We start from the raw sequence: 17390 nt of genomic DNA, 5'->3' as shown, positions 1-17390 counted from the left end.
ATCTGTTGTAATCTCTACTCTTTCATTTCTGATTGTGTTTGTTTGGGTCTTTCTCTTTTTCTTGATGAGTCTGCTTAAAGGCTTGTCGATTTTGTTTATCTTTTCAGAGAACCGGCTCTTGGATTCATTGATCTTTAGGATTGTGCTTTTAGACTCTATGTCATTTACTTCTGCTCTGATCTTGGTTATTTCCTTACTTCTCCTTGCTCTGGGCTGTCTTTGTTGTTGTTCCTCAAGTTCTTGTAGACATAGAGTTAGGTTGTTTGTTTGAAATGTTTCTAACTTTTTTAGGTGGGCCTGTATTGCTATGAACTTCCCTCTCAGGACTGCCTTGGTGTGTCCCATAAGTTTTGGGTTGTTGTGAGTTCGTTTACATTTTTTTCCAGAAACCTTTTGATTTCTTCCCTAATATCATTCTTGACCCATTCATTGTTTAATAGCATGCTATTTAATCTCCATGATTTTGAGTGTTTTGGGGTTTTTTCCTTGGGATTGGTTTCTAGCTTCAGTCCCTTGTGGTCTGAGAAAATGCTTGTTATGATTTCAATTTTCTTGAAATTCTTGAGGCTTGTTTTGTGTCCTATCATGTGGTCTATCTTTGAGAATGTTCCGTGTATATTTGAAAAGAATGTCTATTTGGCTTCTTTTGTATGGAGGGCTCTGTATATATCAGTAAAGTCCATTTCATCAAGGGTATTGTTCAATGCCACAATATCTTTGTTGATATTTTGTTTAGAAGATCTGTCCATTTTTGATAGTGGGGTGTTAAAATCTCCCACTATAATTGTGTTGCTGTCCATTTCTTTCTTGAAGTCCTCTAAGATTTTCTTTATGTATTTGGGTGCTTCTATGTTGGGTGCATATATATTTATAATATTTATGTCTTCTTGATGTATTCTTCCCTTGAGTATTATGAAGTGACCTTCTGGGTCTCTCTTTATGGGCCTTTTTTGGAAATCTATTTTGTCTGATGTGAGTATTGCTACCCCGGCTTTTTTTTCCTGTCCATTTGCTCGGAAGATTTGTTTCCAGCCCTTCACTTTCAGCCTGTGTAGGTCTTTTATCCTGAGGTGGGTCTCTTGTAGGCAGCATAGGTGTGGGTCATTTTTTCTTATCCATTCAGCTGTTCTATGTCTTTTGATTGGAGCATTTAATCCATTTACGTTTAAGGTTATTATTGATAGGTACTTATTCATTGTCTTTTATGTATGTGTGTTCCTGTCTCTCTCTCTGTTTTCCTTCCTTTCCTTAAAGCAGACCCTTTAGAATCTCTTGCAGAGCTGGTTTGGTGGAGGTGTATTCTTTTAGACTTCTTTTGTCTGAGAAGCTTCTTATTTGGCCATGTATTTTGATTGAGAGCCTTGCTGGGTAAAGTAGCCTTGGTTGCAGACCTCTGGTTCTCATTACTTGGAATATTTCTTGCCATTCTCTTCTGTCTTGGAGTGTTTCCATTGAGAAGTCAGCTGTTAGCCTTATTGGGGCTCCCTTGTATGTTACTTCCTGTTTCTCCCTTGCTGCCTTTAAAATCTCTGTCTTGAAATTTTGTCATTTTAATGATGATGTGTCTTGAGGTGGGCCTCTTTGGGTTCCTCTTGATTGGGACTCTCTGTGTTTCCTAGATTAGTGTGACTTTTTCTCTCATCAAATTAGGGAAGTTTTCCTTCATTACTTTTTCAAATAGGTTTTCTATCCCTTGCTCTTCTTCTTCTCCTTCTGGTATCCCTATTATACAGATATTATTATATTTCATATTGTCTTGCATTTCTCTTAAACCTTCTTCATTCTTTCTGAGCCTCTTTTCCTTTTCTTGCTCTTTCTGGGTGTTTTTTTCTACTTTGTCCTCTAACTTGCTAATCCAATCTTCTGCTTCATCAATCCTACTTTTCATTCCTTCTGCTGTGTTCCTCGGTTCAGAAATGGCATTCATTTCCTCTTGGCACTTGTTGAGAGTTTCAGTTTCCTTTTTCATGTTTATATAGTTTGCAGTGAGATCATTGTAGCTTCCCTCTAGTTTCTGGTAGCTCATTGTGAGTTCATTGAGCTTCCTGATAATCACTGTTTTGAACTCAATATCTGATAGTTGAGTTGCCTCTATTTCATTTAGCATTTTTTCTGAGGCTCCTTCCTTTCCCTTCAATTGGGGATTGTTTCTTTGTTTTCTCATTGTTCATGGGATTCTTCTTGTTAGGCTCTGTTTCTTAAATTGATCTGTTCTGGTTCCCTGTGATTATGGTGTGAACTTCTGTGGTAGAATACCTGTGAGATTCAGTGGTGCAGTCTCCTTCGTGTATCCTGGTGTTCACAACTTCCCCCCACTCTTTTTTGTGATCACTGTGTGGTTTTTCAATGATCGGTATAATTTTTGATGTCCTGTTCTCAAAAATGTTTTGGTAACCTAGGCCACTTGCTCTGTTTCTCCACTGATCCTCGAGTTTCCCTCCTCTTCACAGAAGCTGAGAATCACGCTGCCTGGGGCAAAGCCGCCATCTTTCACCCCCCACACATATGCTCTTGCTAAAAGAAATAGTTGGGGTAGAAAACTTAGGAGGGAACAGGATCAAGGGGAAAAGGGATTAAGTATTCATTGGGTGCTGAGGCCTGGCCCACAGTAAGCATCAATAGGGATTAGGTGTTAGGGAGATAAGATGAACTGTTTTAAATAGCAGGAACAGGCCTTGCAGACCCACCCTCAGACTTTCCTGTGCCCAGCCATGGTCAACGCCATCATGTTCCTCAACATCATTGCTGCGGGGCCACATCTCCTTTGAGCTGTTTGCAGACAAAGTTCCAATGACAGCAGAATACTTTTGTGCTCTGAGCACTGGGGAGAAGGGATTTGGTTATAAAGTTTCCTGCTTTCACAGAATTATTCCAGGATTTATATGCCAGGGTGGTGACTTCACACACCACAATGGCATAGGTGGCAAGTCCATCTACAGGAAGAAATTTGATGATGAGAATTTCGTCCTGAAGAACACAGGTCCTGGCACCTTGTCCATTCCAAATGCTGGACCCAACACAAACAGTTCCCAGTTTTTCATCTGCACTGCCAAAACTGAGTAACTGAATGGCAAGTATGTGGTTTTCGGCTAGGTGAAAGATGGCATGGATGTTTTGATAGCCATGGAGAGCTACCAGTCCAGGAATGGCAAAACCAGCAAGAAGATCACCATTACTGACTGGACAACTCTAATATTTGACCTATATTTTATCTTAACCACCAAACCATTCCTTCTATAGCTCAGGAGGGCACCCCTTCACCCCCATTTGCTTGGAATGTTCTATAATCTCTCGCCATAGTTCATTGGATTCCATGTTTTCCCTACCCCTTTCAAATGTAGCCAGTTTGCAGATGTAAGTTTATGATCATGAAATAAAAACTAAACAAAAGTAAAAATAAATAACAGGAACAGAAGCTCAGAGTTTACATAACTTTCCCAAAGACTCATAGTTGCTAAGTGCTGGAGATGAGTATTTGACTTAGGCCTGTCATTGTGCCATGTTTTACACTTGTCAAGCATTGTGTACTTAAATGTCTGTCTATAAAACACTCAGGCAGTCCTGCCTGATCATCAGTGTCCTACAATATGCCTACCTGGAAGCATCTACTTCACATTGAAACACTGATGGAACCATTATTTAAGGGCATTCTTCAGTTTGCTCTAGAAAAGCCCAGATGGCTCACCTACAGTTATTTCTATCCATTATTTATTAAACCAAATTCTTGCATTATTAAACCAAATTCTTGCATTTTATCCAAGGCTCTAACCATAATCCAGTGCCATAGAAGGAATGGCATGGTAGACGGGGACAGGGTGGAAGACACAGTAATATATGAGCCTCACAAGTTAGCATCCCCTTCTGCAGTGGCAGTGCCACCCCATATAGCCTAATTTAGGGACCTGCTAAATCAGGAGGGTCCTGATATGCTCCCAGTCTGAACCACAGGCATATTTAGAGTTAGCCTGGGTTTAGTTCTGAGAGGATCTGACCAATATAAGAGATTTTCCACATGTTCTGTTGCTTGTGACATTCACAGTGGCTCTTGAAAATTGGGTAATATGACAGACAAGGAACAGGATTATAGGGAGATATGGAACTCAAAAAGAAAAAAAAATAGACTAAACCAAAGCTAACAGAGGAAGAAAATAATGAATACTAGAGCAGAGATGAACAGTAGAGAAAATCAACCAAACCAAGATTTTGTTCTTTGAAAATATCAACAAAATTAGCAAACTTTTAACTAGATTAACCTAGATAAAAATAGAGAAGATACAAATAACTAAAGTCAGAAATGAAGGCAGGGAATTACAGTCCATTTTACAGATGTAAAAAGGATTATAAGAGAGTACAATGAACAACTGAATGCCAAAAAATTGGATAATCTAGATGAAAGGGATAAATTTCTATAAATGCACAAACTACCAAGACTGAATCATTTTGAAAGAGAAAATTGAAACAGACCTATAACTAGTAAGGAGATTGACTGGACAAAATTACTGACTGGACAACTCTAATAAATTTGACTTATATTTTATCTTAAACACCAAACCATTCCTTCTATAGCTCAGGAGAGCACCCCTTCACCCTCATTTTCTTGGAATGTTCTATAATCTCTCACCACAGTTCATTGGGTTCCATGTTTTCCCTACCCCTTTCAAATGTAGCCAGTTTGCAGATGTAAGTTCATGATTATGAAATAAAAACTAAACAAAAATAAAAATAAATGGCAGGAACAGAAGCTCAGAGTAATCAAAAACCTCCCAAGGCAGAAAACCCCAGAATCAAATGCCTTCACTGGTGAATTCTACTAAACATGTAAAGAGAACAGCAGTCCTCTTCAAATTCTTCCCAAAAATTGAAGAGAAGGAAGTACTTCCAAATTCATTCAATGAGGTCAGTATTACCCTGATACCAAAACCAGACAAAGGCACTGTAAGAAAACTATGGACTCATATCCCTGATAAAAATTGATGCCAATATTCTAAACAAAATACTAACAACAGAATTTAACAACACATTAAAAGGATTATATACCATGACCAGTGGGATTGATTCCTGGAATGCAAGGATGGTTCAAAATAGGAAAATCAGTGTAATACACTGCATTCACAGAACAACGTTAAAAAAAACATTCACAATAGATACAGAAAAAAAAACATATGACAAATTCAACACCATTTCATGCTTTAAAACACTTAAACTAAGCCATATGGAAAAAGCCCACAGCTAACAACCTACTCAATGGTGAGAGGAAAACTTTTCTTATAAGATCAAGAACAAGACAGGGTTTCTGCTTTTACCACTTTTATCCAACATAATACTAGAAGTCATACCTGGAAAATCAGGCATAGAAAAGGAATAAAAGACATCCATATTGGAAAGGAAGAAGTGAAATTATCTCTGTTCACACAATCTCACATGTAGGTACCCTAGCATTTCCACAAATAAGCTATTAGAACTAATAAATGAACTCAGCAAAGTTGAGGTATACAAAATCAGTGCACAAAAATCAGTTGCATTTCTGTATATTAACAATGAACAATCTGAAAAAACAAAATGTTTAGGAGTAAATTTAACCAAGGAGGTAAAAGACTAGTTTTTATACTCTAAAAACTATAAAACTTTGCCAGAAGAAATTAAATGAATGGAATGGCATCTCATGATTTGGCATCTCAAGAAGACTTACTATCAGTTCTTATCAAAATCCTCAACTGCACTTTTTTTTTTTTTTTTTTGGCAGGGGGGCACAGATAGAAAAATCTATCCTGAAGTTCAAATGGCCCAAATAAACAAAGCAATTTTGAAAATGGATAGCAAAGTTGAAGATCTCATATTTCCTAATTTCAAAACGTATCACAAAACTACAGCAACTGAAACAATGAAGTACTGACCTAAAGACAAATATAAACTAACAGAAGACAGCCCAGAAATGAACTCTTAGAAAACTCTCAAATGATTTTTGATTAAGGTGCCAAGACCAATGGGGAAAAGACAGTCTTTTCAATAATTGAGAAACTGGATATACACATGCAAATGAATGAAGTTGGACCTTTACATTATATCATATATAAAAATTAACTCAAAATGGATCAAAGACCTAAATCTAAAAGGTAAACTATAAAGCTTAGGAAAAAACACAGGACAGAAGCTTCATGACATTGGATTTGGCAGTGATTTTTTAGATATGATACCAAAATCATAGGCAACAAGTTAAAAATAAATCAGATGACATCAAATTAAAAACTTCCATGTATCAAATGATATAAATCAACAGAGTAAAATGGCAACCTATGGAGTGGGGAAAAACACTTTCAAATCATATCTGTTAAGACGTTAATATATAGAAGATACAGAAAACACCTAAAACTCAAAAGTGAAAAATAACCTAATTAAAAATAGGCAAAGGACTTGAATAGACACTTCTCCAAGATACATATGCAAATGGCCAAAAAAGCACGTGAAAAGATACTCAACATCACTAATCATTATAGAAATGCAAAGCAAAACCACAATGAGGTGCTACCACCCCACACCACTGAGGATAGCCATTATCTTATCAAAAAAAGAGTAAAACAAAAAATAGAAAATAAGTGCTGGCAAGGATGTGGAGAAATTGGGACCCTGTGCACTGTAGGTGGGACTATAAAATGGTGCTGCCACTATGGAAAACAGTATAGAGGTTCCTCAAAAACTTAAACATAGAAATACCATATGATCTGGCATTACCCAAATAAATTGAAAACAGGGGCTTAAAGATGTATTTGTACACTCGTGTTCATAGTAGCACTATTTGTAATAGGTGAAAACAATCCAAGTGCCCATTGATGGATGGATGAACAAAATGTGGTATATAAAAAAAGTGAAATATTATGCAGCCTTAAGTAACTTAGTAAAGAAATTCTGTCACATGTTACATGATGAACCTTTAAAACATTACACCAAATGAAATAAGCCAGTCACAAAAAAGACAAATACGGAGTTCTGACCAAGATGGAGGAGTAGGTAAAAATGTTTCACTTCCTTGCACAACAAAGGGGAGATAACAACCAATTTTAAAAAATTAACCAAAAGTGCCAGAGAGTCAAACTGCCTTGAATTCCAACAACCAAGGATTTAAAGAAACATTCATTCAGACTGGTAGGAGGGGTGGAGACTGGAAGCTGAATGGAGAGGACACAAGGCAAGGCATTGGACCACCAGGGGAAGGCAGGGCTGGCTGAATGGAAACTAAAGACTCAACACCTCTAGCTGTAAAATAATGTGGGGGTTGCAACAGCAGGAGAAACTCCCAGTCTCACAGGAGAGTTTGTTGGAAAGTGGGGCTAGAGCTGAGCACGCAAGCAGCATTTTCCTCCCTCTGACCTCTCTCCCACAGACAACACCACAATGCAGCAAAGAGGGTTGCCCCACCCTGCTGAATACCTAAGGCTCCACCTCCTCACAACATAACAGGTGTGCCAAGACAAAGAAATACGGTCCAAATGAAAGAACAGATCAAAACTCCAGAAAAAGATCTAAGTGACAAGGAGATGGACAACATAGCTATCTGATACAGAGTTCAAAACACTGGTAACAAGGATGCTCACAGAATTCACTCAGCTCAGTTGCAAAATGAAGGAAGAAATGAAGGCTACACAAAAGGAAAGAAAGCAAAATATACAGGGAACCAACAATGAAAGGAAAGAAACCAAGGCTCAAATCAACAATTTGGAAGAAAAGAAAGAAATGAACATCCAACTGACAGAATGAAGAAACAAGAATTCAAAAAAAAAATGAGGAGAGGCTTAAGAATCTATGGGACAACTTTAAGTGCTGCATATCCAAATCATAGGGGTGCCAGAAGGAGAAGAGGAAGAGCAAGAAATTGAAAACTTATTTGAACAAGGAATGAAGGAAAACTTCTCCAATCTGGCAAAGGAAATAGACTTCCAGGAAGTCCAGGAAGCCCAGAGAGTCCCAAAGAAGTTGGACCCAAGGAGGAGCACACCAAGGCACATCATAATTAAGTTACCTAAGATTAAAGATAAAGAGAGAATCTTAAAAGCAGCAAGAAGAAAAGAGAGTTATCTACAAAGGAGTTCCCATGAGACTGTCAGTTTATTTCTCAAAATCAAAAGATATCTTGCAGGCAAGAAGGGCCTGGAAGGAAGTATTCCAAGTCATGAAAGGCAAGGACCTACATCCAAGATGACTCTATCCAGCAAAGCTATCATTTAGAATGGGAGGGAAAATAACGTACTTCCCAGATAAGGTCAAGTTAAAGGAGTTCATCATCACCAAGCCCTTATTATATGAAATGTTAAAGGGACTTACCTAAGAAAAACAACAAGATAAAAAATTATGAACAGTAAAATGACAACAAACACAATTATCAACAATGGAACTTAAAAAACCTAAGCAAACAACCAGAACAGGAACAGAATCATAAGTATGGAGATCATATGGAGGGTTATCAGTGGAATGGGGGAAGAATGGAGGAAAAGGTATGGGGAATAAGAAGCATAATTGGTAGCATAACCTCTCCCTACAAAATAGATAGGGAGAGGTTAAAAATAGTATAGAAAATAGAGAAGCCAAAGAACCTATATGTACAACCCATGGACATGAACTAAGGTGGGGGGAATGCCAGAGAGATGAGGGCATGCAGGGCAGAGGGGAAGAAAGGGTAGAAAAAAATTGAGACAATTGTAATAGCATAATCAATAAAATATACTTTAAAAAAGACAAATTACCCTATCATTTTACTTTTATGAAATACCAAAGTAGTCAAACTCATAGACACAGAAAGCAGCATGGGTGAGCTTGGGGAGGGGAATGGGGGAGTTACTATTTAATGGGTATAGAGTTTCAGTTTTCAAGTGAAAAGTGTTCTGGAGATGGATGGTGGTGATGGTTGTATAACAATGTGAATGTACTTAAAATTGATGAAGTGTACCCTTTAAAAAGGTTATGGTAGGTACTTCTGGTCAAGATGGTGAAGTAGGGAAATGCTATGCTTGCCTCCTCCCATGACCACATCAGGATTACAACTATATTATAGAGCACCATTGTTGTGAACTACCTGAAGTCCCATAAACAAAAGTCCCATAACTAAGGATATAAAGAAGCCTTGATGAGACTGGTAGGAGGCTTGGAGAAAAGAAACAGGCAGGTCCCACATCCACATATGGCAATTGAGAATCAGGAGGAATAGCTCAACTGTAAAGGTCCCCCCTGAGGAGCGAGAGGTCTTAGTCTCAAACCCAGCTCCTCAGCCTGGGACACCAGTGCCAGGAAGAGGAGTCCCCATTATGTCTGCCTGTGAAAACTAGCAGGGATTGTATCTGAGTGAGATTGAGGGCTGCTGGAATCTCAGGTGTTTCTCTTAAGGGGACCACACAGGGGGTTACTTTCTCACAAACACCCAGTGTGGGGGCCACTGCTCAGAAAGCACCAGGGACATACAGAGGGGAACTGAATCAATTACCTTCAGAGTGAGAACTAGCGGGGCAGAACTCAGGTCAACTCTCTCCAGGGACAGAAGCACTGGCAGACATTATTGCTCCTTTGTTCAGCCCTTTCCCCACAGAGCCTCACAGGTACAGGTGAGTACCAAATCTGAGCTTTCCCATTAACCTGGCTAACACCATTCTCCCTTCTCTGGTGATTCCCTCAGATATGGCCTCCACATCTCATGTGCCTGGGCTGAGCTGCTTCCACAGGCTTTTCCACACAAGGGGACTGCCTTGGTGTGGACTTTCCTAAACTCTTTTAAAGGGCCTTAAGCCCTGCACAAGTGGTGACTGGACTCAGCTTGCATTGTAACTCCCATCAGGTGGCCTCAAGTCTGTGATAAACTGCAGCCAGTGTTGACTTGGAATGTGGAGTCAATTAAGTATCCACAAACCTAGCACAAGTTGTGACTGTCCTTAGCTCACATCGTTGTGGTGCCTACCAAAGTGCTCCAAGCCTGGCAGTTGGTTTGGGTTTGCAGCATACCATCTACCAAGTGCTTCTAAGCCCAGCACAAGTGGCAGCCAACAAGTGGCTCCCAACAGGGTGCCCCAAACAGGGCATAAGTGGAGGCTGACCTTGGCTTGCAACAGATCCCCTTCCGAGAGTGTCCAAGACCAACACACCTGGCGGCAGGTTCCAGGCCACACCAGAGCACCACCCAACCACCTCCATAAATCACACACCCAAAGAGCAGACAATTGAAAATACACTGCTATAAATATACCTTGGTATATGTGAAGTACATGGTAACAACTCGTCAAAAATCTACAACAGATATACAAAAAATAAATAGAAAGGAATCCAAACATGACACTATAGAAAGTCAACATACAAAAGAAGACAAGTGAATATGAAAGAAACAGAACTACAAAAACAATCAGAAAACAATAAAATGCCAGTAACTACATACCAGTCAATACTTACTTTAAATGCAAATAGACTAAATGCTCCAATCAAAAGACAAAGGGTGGCTGAATGGATAAAAAAAACAAAACCAGTACATATACTGCCTACTAGAGACCACTTCAGATTGAAAAGCACACAGACTGAAAGTAAAGGGATGGAAAAGGATGTTTCATGCAAATGGAATGATAAAAAGTCAGGGTTGCAGATGACATGATACTATATATACAGAACCATAAAGAATCCACCAAAAAAGCTATTAAAACTAAGTGAATTCAGTAAAGCAGCAGTATACAAAGTTAAAATTCAGAAACCAGTTGTATTTTTATACACCAGTAACAAACTATCAGCAAGAGAAATCAAGAAAGCAATCCCATTTACAATTGCAAAAAACATAAAACAACAACAACAACAAAACCATCTAGGAATAAATTTAAGGAAGTATAAGACCTGTACTCAGAAAAATGTGAAACACTGAAGAAAGAAATTGAAGAAGATACAAATAAGTGGAAGCATAAACTGTGCTCATAGTGGGTAGGAAGCATTAACATTGTTAAAATGTCCAAACTAAGCCCTGGCTGGCGTAGCTCAGTGGATTGAGCGCGGGCTGTGAACCAAAGTGTTGCAGGTTTGATTCCCAGCCAGGGTACATGCCTGGGTTGCAGGCCATAACCCCCAGCAACCGCACATTGATGTCTCTCTCTATCTCCTTCCCTTCCCTCTCTAAAAATAAATAAAATCTTTTAAAAAAATGTCCAAACTAGCTAAAGTAATTCAGTGCAACTTCTTTGAAAATACCATTGGCATTTTTCACAGAATTGGAGTAAATAATCCTAAATTAATATGAAACCACAAAAGACCATGAATAGCAATCTTGAAAACAAAGAATGAAGTTGGAGGTATCAAACTATTAAACTACAAGGTTATAGTAATCAAAACAGCATGGCACTGGCCTAAAAACAGACACATAGGTCAATAGAACAAAATATACAGACCAGAAATAAACCCATGCCTATATGATAAATTTATCTATAACAAAGGAGGCAAGAACATAGCAATGGGGTGAAGACAGTCTATTGAATAAATGATGTTGGGAAAAACTGGACAGACACATGCAAAAAATAAAAAGAAACTATACCATCACCTTATAACACATACAAGAATAATTTCAAAATAGATCAAAGGCTTAAATATAACACTAGAAACTACAAAACTACTGGAAGAAAACATGGGCAGTAAAATCTCTACCATTTCTCTCAGAAATATTTTTTGACCTATCTCCTTGGGCATGGGAAACAAAAGAAAAAATAAACAAATGGAATTACATCAAGCTGAAAAGGTTTTGCATAGCAAAGGAAACCATCAACAAAATGAAATGGAAGAAGATGGTTGCCAATCATACATTCAAAAAGGGGTTATTATCCAAAATGTATGAGGAACTCATACCACTTAACACCAAAAAGAAAAAACAGTTCAGTTAAAAAAAATGGGCAGAGGACCTGAACAGATATTTCTCCAAAGAGGACATACAGATGGTCAATAGACATATGAAGCAATGCCCAACATCATTAATCATCAGGAAATGCAAATTAAAACCATAATAAAACATCACCCTCAAATCTGTCACAATGGCCGTCATCAATAAATCAACAAACAACATGTTGGCAAGAATATGGAGGAAAGGGAACCCTCGTGCACTGTTGGTGGGATTGTAAATTAGTGTAACCACTTTGGAAAACAGTATGGAGTTTCCTTAAAAAAATAAAAAATAGAACTACCATATGACCCAGCAACTCCACTTCTGGGTATTTAGCCGAAGAAATCCAAAACACTAATATGAAAAGGTACATGTACCTCCATGTTCTTTGCAGCATTATTTACAATAGCTTAAGATATGGAAGCAACCTAAGCGTCCATTGGTAAAATTGTGCATATATACAATGGAATATTACACATCCATAGAAAGAATGAAATCTTGCCATTTGTGGCAACATAGATGGGCTTAAAGAGTATTATGCTAAGTGAAATGTCAGACAGAATAAGAAATATATGATTTCACTCATGTGGAATATAAAGAACAAAAATAAACCAAGCAGCAGAAACATATAGATACAGAGACAAAATTATGGTTACCAGGTTGGAGGAGGGTTGGAGAGAATGGGTGAAAAAGGCTGAGGAATTAAAACACATAACTTGCCAGTTATAAGAACAGTCACAGGGATATGAATTGCAGCATAGGGAATATAGTTAATAATGTTGTGGTGGCTATGTATGGTGTCAGATGGGTAGTAGACTTAGGGTGAACACTTTATAAGGTATATATATAAATGTCTAATACTTATGTTATACTCGAGAAACTAATATTGTATATCAACTGTAATTTTTAAAAAATATATAAATGGTTAAGATAGTAAATTCCATGTTTTGTCTATTCCACCACATTTTAATATCCCAAAAAATTTTTTAAAGAGAAGAAATTGGTTTATGAAATACAATTCATTCAAAACAAGTGGTGGAAAGAAAAACAAAAATAGTGTAGGGAGGTAGGATCTTTTACAAACTGTTGCTGCCCCTGCAGAACCTGAGTCCTAGACTGTACTTCACAGTTACCTCCCTTGGCCTTGGGGTCAGTCTGAAAGGCAGAGACATGGAGGCTTTTGGAGTCCAGTATATTTAGGTCCAGTTCCTGGTGCTGTACCACCCCAGCTCAGTGCCTGGAGCCCTCATCTAAGCTCCCTTATTTAATTTCCTCATTTGCTAACTGGGTATAACTCCACCTATCTTATTGATTGTTGAGGATTTGGTGAGCTCATCCTCAACATAAGATGACATAACATTTAGCATGGCCCAAGGCACTCAGGTTAAGCTCAACAGAACTGTGCAAGGGTCTTCAGAGGACCTGCTGCTCAGCACCACTGCCCTTGAACCTGGTCATAAGCTTCCCTGGGAAATGCCATCTCCCATAGGTCTCTCTGATCACTACTTGTCTTTCTACCTGAGCTCTCCCTAAGCCTGCTATCACTCTTGGATGAAATGTTTCTTTTCTTGCTTTGTAGTTGAATTCCTTAGTAATGAAAATAAGTATTTGCTGAGAACCTGCTCTGTCCTGGCACTCTTATGCCAAAGCTCAGGCTTTTTCCCCATAAGATGGTTCTAAACCTCTTTCCATGTGCAAGTCCTTACCCTAGTGGCACCCGTACCCATCCCAAAAGGACAACACCATACCTTATTTTAGGGGAAGGCCAGACAACCCAGCATGAACATCCTTGCTGTGGCAGGTCCCCTGCACCATGCTCTCAGCAGACTCACCCACTCAGTCCCTGCTCCATGTTTATTTGAAGCTACTTGTTTGTGAGTCAATCTGTCTCCCTTTGACCTTCGCAGAGGGCAGAGGGATGTCTCATTCCTTGTGTACTCTGTGCTCACCACTGAGCTTTTCTTTTCCTGGAATTGCTGCCTGTTTTTTCCCCTTCTGCTCATGCCTGGTGGAAGTGAGTACCCCTCTGCAAGCTTACTCTTCCTATTCCCCACCCTCTCTCTGTCCCCCACCCTCTGCATGGCCCTTCAGCCATCTTCATCCTTCTCTGGTACCCACAAATACTACCTAACCAGCTTTCTCTTGGCAACCTAAAAGACACTCAAGTCAACTGTACCCTCATAAACTTTTCCCATCACCCCTTTAAGCAGGCAGCTCTTGAACCACCACTTCCTCCATTTCATATCAAGCCTCTAGAAAGACAAAGGGGACAAGGACTTTATGGAAGGGCTGGGTGTTACAGTGGAGGGCTCCCTAGGAAGTAGACTCAGGAGGAGCAGCCTCCTTTATCCTTGCTAATGCCCTAAATGCCACTCCAATGACCCAGAAAGGCAAAAGATAGAAGAGGACAGCAAAGCTCTAGAAGACAGAAAACAGAAACAAATGGTTACTGACTTAGCAGCCTAGAGAAACCAGAAATCTACATCCCTAAATGGTCAGAAGTCAGTGAGAAGCTTGACAACTGGTGCTCTAAATGCCAGAGAAGCTCTGGATCCATGAGCCATAGGTGTGTAAGGACAATAGGGGCAGGCAAGGAAGAAGTGAAAAGTGTACAGGGCAGAGAGACCCATCTTCCGCTGTCTAGCAGAGGACAAGTGGAGGTTGCTGTCCAGAGAGGCTGACCATGAAGCTTATTGGGAACTTCAGGCCCAGCAGAGGGTGGGAGTGAGGGGGCACCCTGAAAATGCAGATCAAGGGAAAGTATACATATCTATAGGTTCTGTTATCTGGGAACCCCTCAAAACCTGTCCCCAGAGCCCCTACACAAGACCTGCCAACTGGCAGGCTCCCTCCCCTCACACAGAGCTTCAGTTTCCTAGATGGTGTCTCACTTTTCAATATAAAAGGTCAGGCAAGGGTTACTAAGACCTTTTAGAAATTCTTTTAAAGAAACACATACCAGAACATAGAGGAGTTGAGGAGAAACAGAGTCACCACATGCAAAGATGAAAACTTAAAAAACAACCAAACTCATGATAACATCTTCCCAAAGATGATGAGAGATCATATCATGCTGTAAACAAACAGGATGCTAATGAAATGAGAGAACAAGAAAAAGACCTCAGCAATAAATATGATGACAAAAATATTTAAAAATTGAGAAGAATTAGAAGATATGGTGGAATATAAATAGCACATTGGAAGATGAATCCAGATATGCAATGTCTGAATACTAGAGATCCAGAAAAAGAACAAGAAGGAAGGCTAGCAAAGAAAATTCCCCACCATCCAAGATAATGAGTTTTCAGATGGAAATTTCTGGCACAATGAATGAAAAGAAAAAAAATATGAAGGCACATCATTTAACAATTTCAGAATCCAAAGGAGAAAGGAAGACCTTAAGAGTATCCAGAGAGAAAAGCTCGAGTCCTGTATAAAGAACTGGATCCCAGTATCACTGGACTTCTCAGCAAGAACTTGAAGAATTAGCAGACAAAGAAGAAACACCTTTAAAGTTCTTAAGTTAATTATTTCTAGAATTCTCTACCCAACCATACTGTTAATGAAGGGTGTGAAAGAATAAGCCTCAGTGAAATGAGTCAACCAAGAGGAGGCCATGGGACCCAGAGACAGGGCTCAGGGAAACCTCAGCTGGCCAGGGACATCCCCGATGGCAGTAATATACAGGCTGAAACAGGACAGCTTCCAGGAGCCAAGTCTCTAGGGAAAAATGGAACCAGTGGGTAGTCAAGGCTGAAGGGATTCCTTATAGTGCTTTCAGAAGATGTGAGGCTGAATTATTGTCAGAAACTTGAGTGAAGAACGGGGGAAAAAAAATGCTAAAGCTGTTTTTCCAAGAAAAACAAAACATTGTCCAAGAAAGAAATTAAAACCTAGTACACTATGTGCCTTATCTGAGAACAGTGTTTACGTAGTTCTAATGCTGGATGTGGATTTGACCCAAATCATGATGTGAGTCTGTTGGAGGAATATGGGGCAGGGACTACGCATGTGTTTGGGCTGTAGACTACTTCTGTAGCAGTGGTAACCCTGCAGACTTGAAACACAAGCTTACCACGTGCACAGGATGCCCGTGTGTTTCAGCACGTGCAGCCATCACAACAGTCCTCCAAAGCAGGTCAATGTTAGTCCTTGCAGAGTTGAGGAAGCCTAGGCACAGAAACGTAAAGTGGTTTGCCTATAGTCACAGTTAAAAACTGGTAGAGCCAGGCTTTCGACTCAGGCAAGTTGATTCTAAAGCCTCTGCTTTAAATTCCTATGCTCACCTGCTTTGGGGGTACAAAGGCAAGACATGATTTAAAATGTCAAGAAATAGTATAACCAACAATATGGAGATAAATACTAAATGTAACAGTTAAAAAGCTTAGAAGTGTTTCATCAAAGGAGTGGGAAAGGGTAGGGAATTTCATTTTTCTTGTAAAGTTTTTGACCTTTACAGTATGGACATGTTACTTTAAAAAACCTGATGAAAGGGGAAAAGCTGATGAGGAAGGTAGGTCTCCATTTGTGACTGGTTTTGTCCCAGTATGCCGCCTTAGTCATCCTTACCAACCTGAGACTCAGCTCCGTAGATGGTGTCCAAGTTATCTTCCAGCTATTCATGTTCTGGCAGTGATTTGGAGAACACGTATTGTAGAGATTCAATCAGGGTGACATGATAGGACTGAAGGAATGGGTAGGTGATGCTGCTTCAGGTCAGCCATTCAGGGAGGTATCTAAAGGGACAAGAACTGAGTGGGTGAGGGAGTAGTGACTGTGAAGGCCCCAGAGTGGGCAGGTATCATTTCACCGGTGGCTGGAGGGAGATGAGTTGCAACAAGCCAGCTGGCACTAACAGGGAAAGTCACGCAGTTTGCAGCCAAGATTGACTGGGCCTACGATGGGAATAGGCAGGAGTGAATGGAGAAGCAGGCCTTTTAGGGGGTGGGGGACAGTCCTTGGTTGAGGGTGGTAGTGAAGAGGGTAAGAAACTGCAGATCCTGAGTGCATCCTGAAGGAGTTGAGAGATCAAGCTATAAAGTGTGGGGGACAGAAAGCAGGAATAGCTCCTTCCAAACACCTGGTCCACAGGGCTGCTGTGCACTCGGATCCAAATCTCTCCTTCCCCCCTTGTCAGAACAACCAGAACTGGAGCTCCCATCGTGTCTTTATCCTGCTCAAGGTGCCCGTGTTGTCAAATGCCGGAGTGCATGTGTCTGACGGCCTTGTGTTTTTTTTTCCCCAGGGCCAAGCCTTTCCAAGTACAATTTGCCTGAAACCCATGGAACTCTTGATGTTCCACAGGCTGGTGACTGAGACCAAGGCAGTGGGGGAGTCCTGTTGGACTGCCCACCCTCCTTAAGTGCCCTGAAGAGGTGAGGCAAGGCTCAGATGAGATCCCCAGACCAGCTCTTGTTGGCTGAGAAGAAAGTAGACGACCTTTGAACTAAGTATGACTTCTCCCAGGGCCACTTGATCATGTGATTAATGTCCAGGGGGTATCACCCTCCAG

The 17390-nt window shown here is 40.0% G+C and overlaps 1 protein-coding gene and 1 long non-coding RNA gene across 8 annotated transcripts in view; one reads left to right on the top strand and one right to left on the bottom strand.

The window, feature by feature from the left end:
• The window catches only part of GGACT (gamma-glutamylamine cyclotransferase), a 55938-nt gene that overhangs the window by 35320 nt on the left and 3228 nt on the right, over positions 1-17390 (top strand). For 4 of the 7 annotated variants that reach the window (XM_036011422.1, XM_036011420.1, XM_036011423.1 and 1 more), the window contains exon 3: positions 17124-17253. The exons of the other annotated variants lie outside the window; for them this stretch is intronic. The gene's annotated coding sequence lies outside the window, so the exon portion shown is untranslated. The remainder of the gene's footprint in view (positions 1-17123; positions 17254-17390) is intronic. 7 annotated transcript variants of the gene reach the window in all.
• On the bottom strand, positions 2902-8610 carry LOC118497381. The gene is made up of 3 exons (XR_004899905.1): positions 8599-8610; positions 3262-3270; positions 2902-2983 (listed from the first exon to the last, which is right to left on the bottom strand). It is a non-coding gene; the product is annotated as an uncharacterized LOC118497381 (long non-coding RNA).

The sequence above is a fragment of the Phyllostomus discolor genome, chromosome 11 (genome assembly GCF_004126475.2).
Source record: "Phyllostomus discolor isolate MPI-MPIP mPhyDis1 chromosome 11, mPhyDis1.pri.v3, whole genome shotgun sequence".
NCBI classification, from domain to species: domain Eukaryota; kingdom Metazoa; phylum Chordata; class Mammalia; order Chiroptera; family Phyllostomidae; genus Phyllostomus; species Phyllostomus discolor.
The sequence above is the reverse complement of the archived record's forward strand: the minus strand, read 5'-3'. Positions and strand labels throughout refer to the sequence as shown.